Raw genomic sequence first — 8,715 nt, forward strand, 5'->3', positions numbered from 1 at the left:
ATATGGACTGTATTATCTATTTCAATAAAAATTTCATGAATTTTTCTGAATTTTACGTGTTTTTTTTGAAAAACTTTCCTATAGCTCTTAAAAATCACCCTTTATTTGACACTTGTGAACTTGAGAGCTGCGTAAGGCACAAAATAAAGAATAAAGACTTCCATCACTCAACTTATTTAGTACGAGTAGTTATTTAATGAGCCGGGTACAAGAGAAATCCTGGAGCATTTTCTATGCCACTGTCCGGCTCTCTCGAAAGATACACTATGGTCAGGTACCTCAGGTATTTTCAGTTTTGAAAGACTAAAATCTATCCCTGGACTGCAGCTTGAGCGACTCCTAAAATTCGCGTATCTTGAGTGATGTAAGGGTTATCCAATAACAGGTGTTATTGGAGATTTTTTCCCGTAAAAGATCAATGGTTTCGTTCGCGGCTTGCACATAGCGCCGTCTTGTTGAAAATAAACGTTGCCAAGATCAATACCATCCAATTCGGGCCATAAAAAGTCATTAATCATCTCTCGATAGCGCAATCCATTCACCGAAACTGTTGCTCCAGCTTCATTTTCGAAAAAGTAAGGTTCAATGGACCATAAACCGCACAAAACAGTCACACGTTGAGGATAGAGAGGCTTTTCAACAATAATTCTTGGATTTTCTGAGCCCCAGACAGACAATTTTGCTTGGAAATGGGCCTCATAACTCAAGATGATTTTTCGATGGAATTCCGGATCATTTTCATGCATTTAAACGATCTAATCAGCAAAGACCCGACGTTGTTGATGATCGGGCGGCTTGAGTTCTTGTGTTAACTGAACTTTATAAGCCTTAAGACCCAAATCTTTATGCAAAATATGGTGTAATGATGTTTGTGGAATGCCCAATTCCAAAGAACGACGAGGAATAGACAAACCTGGGTTTTCTTCAACACTTTCGGCTACAACAGCAATGTTTTCGGCTGTTCTTGAGCGACGTGCACGGGTTTTATTCTTCACATCACTAACGTGTCCCAACAGCTCGAATCTTTTCACCAATTTCTGTATTGCGGTCTGACAAGTTGCTTCACGATGACCCAAAAATGTTCGAGTTTTACGAACCGTCTCTGCCAAATTTTCACCATTTTTATAGTGAATTTTAATAATTTCAATGCGTTGTTTAAGCGTGTATCGTTCCATTTTTATTAATGGTGTAGTTTCTACTTGTCAAATATCAAAAAATGGCAGCTTCAAAAGTGACATCTACCGAAATAGCGGGCTATTCAAAATAAAACCTGTTATTGGAAAACCCTTTATATTTTCGCTAAAAAAAAAACAAAAAAAAGAAAGGACTCTGATCTGGTATGGCTATGGACCAAAGTGGTCTCTGTGTGTCTTCGGCCAGCCAGTATAGCCTAATCTATTTAAAAACAAAATTAGATTATTGATTTTGCGCCACCTTGTACAAGTAAGAGTATACATTTTTTTTATGGAATGGCGCTTGAAAGATTGAAATTAAGCCGCCGTCCGACACACTACTTTCTGCTGCCATTATTCAACGGGTGGGGTCTTTTTATCAGATTGTTGGTACTTTTTCCAATAGGGGTTTTTTTACAGACTACGCGTGACTGCTGCCAAACTAAATACATCGCTTTTTTCAATATTCATTTACATTTTATCCTGGAAAGACTTACGCCTCAAAAAATTTTTTAAATCATACAATTTTATTACGAAAATCGACGCTCTATGAAAATTGTTCAACGCGCGATCAGGCAAACTTATGCTTTTAAGCGATGAGGCCCATTTTTGGCTTAATGCCCATATCAATAAGAAAAATTGCCGTATTTGGGCTGAAGAGCAACCCGAACCCATTCAAAGACAGCTATTACATCCATTCAAACCAACCGTTTGGTGCGGCCTATGGGCTGGAGGAATCATCGGCCCATATTTCTTCAAAGACGAGGTTTGGCGCCAATGTAACAGTGAATGGCGAAGGCAATCGCGTCATGATAAAGAACCGTTTGAAATTGAAGCTCGTGATCTCCACAGCATTTGGTTTCAACAAGACGGCACTACTTCCCATACTGCCCCTGAATTTACTGCGTCGTTGTTTCGGTAAGTAATTTATTTGTCGTCTCGGACCAGAGGATCGGCCACCAAGATCGTGTGATATCCCACCTTTGAACTTTTAATTGTGGGGGTATGTAAAGTCTAAAGGCTTTGTGGATAAATCAGCTTCGTTTGAGACATTGGAAGCCAACATATCCAGTTTTTGGTCTGCCAGAGCTTTTCCTATCCGACAGAACCAGTTTCTTGAAATTTTTTCACCAACCTTTGAATTATCGACTCATTCGGACGGCAAGGTTGTCCTCTGTCGCCCCTTCTCTTCGCCATCTTCTTGGACGACGTTATGAGCCAATTGATCTTGCACAAAAGAGTTATCGTATGGAGTGTCACCAGACATCTTCAGGACCTGGACTTCGCCGATGACATCTGCCTCCTCTTTAGTTATGCTGGCACGCACTGTCGGATTGGAGGTCAACAAGCTCGCCAAGACAAAGGCTATGAGAGTCAATCACAATGAAACAATTCATATAATGGTTGACGGGTATCCAGTGGATTTTGTCGACAGCTTCTGCTACCTTGGCTGCACTACAACGCCAGACGGCGGAGCAGATGAAGATGTCAACTGCAGGCTAAACTAAGCAAGGGCGGCGTTCGGGCGAATGCATGCAGAATGGGCGAGTTCGCGAGTTTAGCTCCCGCGTGAAGTCTTTATTATTGTACTGAGGGCAATAAATGCTTCCGCATCATCTTTAGAATATTCTGGTCGAATACCATCAACAACTACGCGCTGTGGAGATCAACGAATGAGGAGCTCATCCTATGGCAAATCAAACGTAGAAAGTGGCGATGGATAGGTCACACGCTTAGAAAACTACCAGATAGCATCACGAGAGTGCAGACCAAAGGAGAAGAGGTCGCAGTCGGCCAAATAATACTTGGTCGATAAAGGTCGTAGTTGCACGAGCCAGCAGATGCCGACAAAAACTATAGCCCAGAGCCGTGTACGATGGAAGAGTCTTGTCGAGGTCTTATGTGCCCGAGTGGAGGGAACAAGGATATAAAAAAAAACTTTTGAAGGACCTTTTACGAGGAGAAAGCTTCGAAAACCTTTACCCCGTCAATGTACCGATTGCCTACCGGTACTAAATCGTCGGGAGGCGGTTGAGCACTAACCTCTTCGCCAGTTACTCTTCACATGCACGCCATCAAAAGTTGCATACACTTTAATCCTTCCAGAGTTTTGGTTTATTTCCAAAGGAAACCACGTCAGTTGGGCCTGTCCACCCTCTCCCAAATACTTATCTCTCGTCGATTTAAGAGTCTGTTTCTTTGTGAAGTGTCGTCTGTTTAGCTGCCGATGACCTCGTAGCCGTCTCCGTGCTTTAATGCATGCTACATATCGCTGATTGCCGACAAAATATTATCCCACGCGAACTTTCGAAAGACCCTTTATATGCAAATCTGTTTTTTTTCCGGGATGACGCCCATGAAAAGGGAACTCTCATGAGTAGTGCTATATCGGCATAGCAGTATGCACGACTTCTAGCCTCACAGCTGAACCTACGTACTAAACACCTCTTCACTATCTACCACCCTCCCCGCGCAACTGTCCAAGAAGGAATTACCTCAAGGGGCTGGTTAGCTCATAGGCTGCTAGTTATTTCGTCTACGAACCTCCGCGCGTCTTAGATCATTGTGGATATATTTTGCATGCGCGCAGATTCGCGTCCAGTTATTGCTCGATTTTATCATAAAATCTATAATATTTTCTCCGTTTAAAATACCACAAGTTTCGGGAGCATAGCGTGGGCATTGGAACAAGACGTGATCAGCGTCTTCTTCCCTATCCGTGCAGATTGGGCAGTTTGGGGAACCGCCATGGTCGAATCTATGGAGGTATTTTCGAAATACTCCGTGCCCTGAAAGAAATTGAGTTAGGTGGAAGTTTATTTCCTCATGGCTCCTTTCTAACCACGTCTTAAGGATGGATATTAGCCAATGCGTTCATCTACCTTTCGGTGATCTGTTCCACCGGTCTTGCCAGTGGGCGATCGAACGAAGTCTTTCTTCTTCTGCAATAGTTTTACGACTTGCTCTACCGTCGTGTTCAGATAGCCTTATATACACTCTCTGCATTTATTTCGCCAAAATGTCCACGGGGACTGCTATAACGAGGGAAGCATCGTCCGAAATTGTACGGAAGCCGCAGATAGTTCGCAAAGCGCTGACGGCTGTCACTTTTTTTGAGAAGCTATTTAAGTTCAGTGCATCAGCCCAGATCGGCGCGGCATACAAAAGAACCGAGCCGACATCCCTGCTATATACCTAGCATTCTTTTGCTGTGGCTAGGTCCACTATTGTTTGACATGCTTCGCGACAGCCAGTACTGCACACTCGATGCCTTCTTCACAGCGTATTCCAGGTGTGTTTTGAAGTTTAAACGGCTGCCAACCATCACTACTAGGCATTTTATAGCGGGTTGTGAAGTAATGGTTACAGACCCAACATTTACATTTATAGTTTCTACTATCTTCCTGCTACTTATTAGAACTACATCGGTCTTAGGTAGGTAGGTAGGTAAGATGGCAAGAGTACCCCAGGTACACTACAAGTAGCACTCACGTGCCCTTTTTGATACCATAATGTGGATCACTACCTGTGAAAGGATTTAGGGAGGAGAGAAAACGGTCTACAGCCATCCAGTGATGTTGATGTAGCGGAGGAGAGAAAAGGGATCTAGGGTGGAGAATTTCATCAAGTCATCCCCAAAGGGCACGCTAAGGAATCTCAAGTGCCTAGCCGCCAGAGCCGGACATTTGAAGAGAAAGAGTTCCACAGTCTCTTTCTCTGCAGGATCCCCACAGCTTCTGCAATGGGGATTGTACGGAATTCCAAGCTCACCCAGTGACCAGTGATCACCGCAATGAGTTTGGAAAATGAATGGCGGGGGATTCCCATCACCTTAAGCGTTCCGTGTCTATCGTATTGAGGCCCTAGTGCTTTTGAAATGGCACACGATGAGACAGACCTCCATCTGTCTTGCGCTTTTCTTAAAAAGAAATTGTGTAGTTTCCCTTTAACGACGGCCAAGGGGCTACCGATGTCTGAGAAGGGGGCAGCTGGATCCGGTTCTGCCGCCCCCTTCCTGACAAGCTCATCGGCAATTTCATTTTCCTCTATATTCCGGTGCCCAGGAACCCAGATAAGGGAAATGTTTTCTGCACGTTCGAGACGTTTGAGTTTCTCCTTACAGGAGTTCACGAGAAGAGAGCTGCAATACGGCGACGGTCTTATGCTCAGCTAATTCCAGCTTCATAGACCTTAGCCAAGTCTTGATCCTGCTTACTGATTCGTTGGCGATCCTCTCAATTTCGTGGATATATTTTGCTACTATTACCACCGCGATGCCATCCGCGAATCCAATGACTTTAGTTCTAGGGGGCATATTCAGTCTTAGAACCCCGTCATACATTAGGTTCCATAGCAGTGGGCCCAGAACTGATCTTTGAGAAACGCCTGCTGATACGATATCCTCCTCAACGCCTTTGTCATCACTAAACCTCAGTTTACTGTCCCTGAAATAGCTCTCAGTTATTTTGATTATATATAATATAACTGGGCGACCCTATTTTTGCGAGGGTTTCTAGAATACGCTGCCAACTGGCTGTGTTAAAAGCATTTCTAACGTCCAAAGTTACCACAGCGCAGTATTCTTTTTTCCCGGCGCACACTGGGGATTTTTGTACAGAGATGCGGAAAAAAGTATACATCCCAAAAAATATTTACATTTTTACTACTAACGAAGTTGTATATATTTGTGTATGAAAAGAACATGCTTAAAAACTATTTAAAAAAAAAATTAAAAAAAAAATTGTTTTTTAAAATTCATAAATTTTTTTTTTTTTTTTATTAATATAAGCCAGCAAATATTTACGCACAGGATACATGTAAGTTCATAATTCTGAATTACCCTCAAAATGTCAAAACAAAATTAAAAGTGTTTCGTTATCATTATGCACACACTAGAAAGCGTTTAGTTATTATCATTGCCAAAAAATAATCAGTGGCGCCTGGTGGCACCCGCAATTGATTAAAACTGAAAGAGACGCTATTAAGAAACACTTTGATACTAGTTTCTAACCGTAGGTAAATGTATCTCAACTTGCAGATTCAAGAATATGAAGGAATATAATTTTTTTTTTTTTTTCGTAAAATTAATTATAAATAGATAATCAAATGCTTCACAGCCTTTGTTCTTCGGGCTAAAATATATAAAAATATCGTACCCTAAATGAAAAATAAAAAATTGGAAGTCGGCTCAAGCAAAAAGAAACAAAACCACCTTGGGCTTTGAAGTTTTTTCTTGGTCAGTTCAATACTATAAAAAAAGTATACTTTTGACATATCTATAAAAAAAAAAACTGTAAGTCGGAGTTTAGTAATTCTTTTTGATTTTATTGTTGGTTCTATTCTGGAATTTAGAAATACCATTAAACATTGCGTAGGTGGTATGTTACAAATTTGACTTTTTTCCGCTAAATCCCCAGTGTGCGGCGTGCCATCTCTTGCCTTCAATGGCTTCTGTTGCTAAATCTACCATTTGAGCATTTGATAGCATTCACTGTTGAGCGGGATTTCCTGAAGCCAAACTGGTAAGTGGATAGAATACCTTTGTCTTCAGCGAAAGACGACAACTTGTCGCAAATAATTCTCTTCAGAATTTTCCCCATTGTGTCTAGTAGACATATTGATCGGTAAGACTCGGGTGCGCCAGGCTTGCAAATATGTGTGAAAATGTATGTGTAAGTTGCTATTAAGTTTGTAATGCATTCTTCATATATCTGCAAAATTGTCAAATCTTCAGTGATGTGCGAACCTCGAAGAAATCTTTCTGTGATGTGCTGTCCACTCACCTCTAACCTTTTTGCTACATATGCGCATACATACCCATATGAATATATTTCGTGCACATGAGAATATTTCGGCAGCTGCGCATGCACTGAATTCTGATCCTCGGCCTTCTTCTCCCCTTTCTTTTCTTTGCAACAAAGTATAAATTTTCCGTTGCTTTGTGGCATTTCCTCATAAAAATTGATTGCAAATTTCACGTAATTATAATTTTTTTTGTCCTTCGTACCTTTGAGAGCACCATTTGAGGCTTCATGGGACTTTACTGAAAATTTTCATTAGCTACAGCGGGCCGCGAGCAGTCGCCATGGCAAACTTATGATGCAACGATTTGCTGGCGGAATGGCCGTTGGGTTGATCGGTTAGTTGATGCTGCGCATCTTTTGATCGACTTCAGTCCGTTGTTTGGCGGTCGATTGAAGGGTGTTCATTTGCACGCATCAAATGTTGAATGTGAACGTGGCAGGGGTTGCGCCTGCGCTTTCCCATCATATCCCAATGCGCGACGGTCGCATCAATACAATTCAGCGCATCTGGAGAAAGTAATAAAAACAAATGTAGTGGAACTTTCTTAGGCTTGCAAATGAATGTCAAAGATGTGTTACACAAACACGCACACACAGAATGCATACAATAGGAGTACTGTTATATTCAATACCTACCTACAACACTTGTACTTTTTGTCTATTTTCATATAAATGTAATTTACTGGCTGCAGACTCATCGATTGATTTTCAAGTACGATTTTTTTTCGCGAGTTTATTGTTTTGTTTATTACTCCGTTTCTGGTATGCAAATTTCAAATATCTCTCCGTTCACTTTATTTTCATTCAATGCAGCATCGCCTTTAAGTGCACTAATATTCTTGCAGCATATCCTTAAAGCAATACTTAAAGCTGCAACAACAACTAAGCAAATAAAAACTTTACACTCGCACTCAAGCAATGCACACAAGCAAGCATTTATCCATAGGAAATTCGTTGGTTGGTGGTACATCTGTGTATTCTCCCCTAAAAGTAATTTTTGGGCGCACTTTTTCGCATCTGCTGCCTTGATTGATCCTTGCCATGGTTGCTCTACAATTTCCCCCAGTGGCGTGGCTGGCAAAGAGAGTGCGCATGCGCGCTTTGCTCGCATTGTATGCACAAGACGTAAAGCACAACACCCCGTCGGCTGTGGTTGCGCTCCTTGTTGTTTTTGCTTGAGACGTTGCCTACTGCTGAAACTGCTATGGTGGCATTGCACCCAACTAAGAAAAACAATAACCAAAAGGCAGACGAAAGAAGTGAACTATGCGCAATGAATGCAGCGAATCGAAAAGTAAGAAATGTTGAATACAAATAAAATAAATTAAACTCAAGAAAAAAGCTGTGTAGAAAAATCGAGACGGGCGCGCGCTTTAACCAGCTGTATGCGCGACCTGCAAAACTGGCTGGAGCTTATTGTGAAGCGATCCTGTTCGATGTTTTTTCTTTCTTGCCTGGCGCATCTAAGTGATGCAGAATACTCGTATATCTATGACAAATAAGTAAGCAACTTTGTATGTGTTTGTGCCATTCATGTGTCCTTCTTTTGTTGCTTGTAGATGCGGTTGAGGGAAAAAATGCATTCGCAGAATTTTTGGCGCTCACCTGACTGAGGCAAGGATTGCAGTGGATGGGGTCTTCGATTCGCCACTTATCTCTTTGCTATGTTTAAGCTCTGCTCGCTTGGCGAAAAAGTTGTTTCACATGCAATTTTTTTTAACAATAAAGTTAGCAAGGAA

This window comes from Anastrepha obliqua, chromosome 1, assembly GCF_027943255.1.
Source record: "Anastrepha obliqua isolate idAnaObli1 chromosome 1, idAnaObli1_1.0, whole genome shotgun sequence".
Classification (NCBI taxonomy): domain Eukaryota; kingdom Metazoa; phylum Arthropoda; class Insecta; order Diptera; family Tephritidae; genus Anastrepha; species Anastrepha obliqua.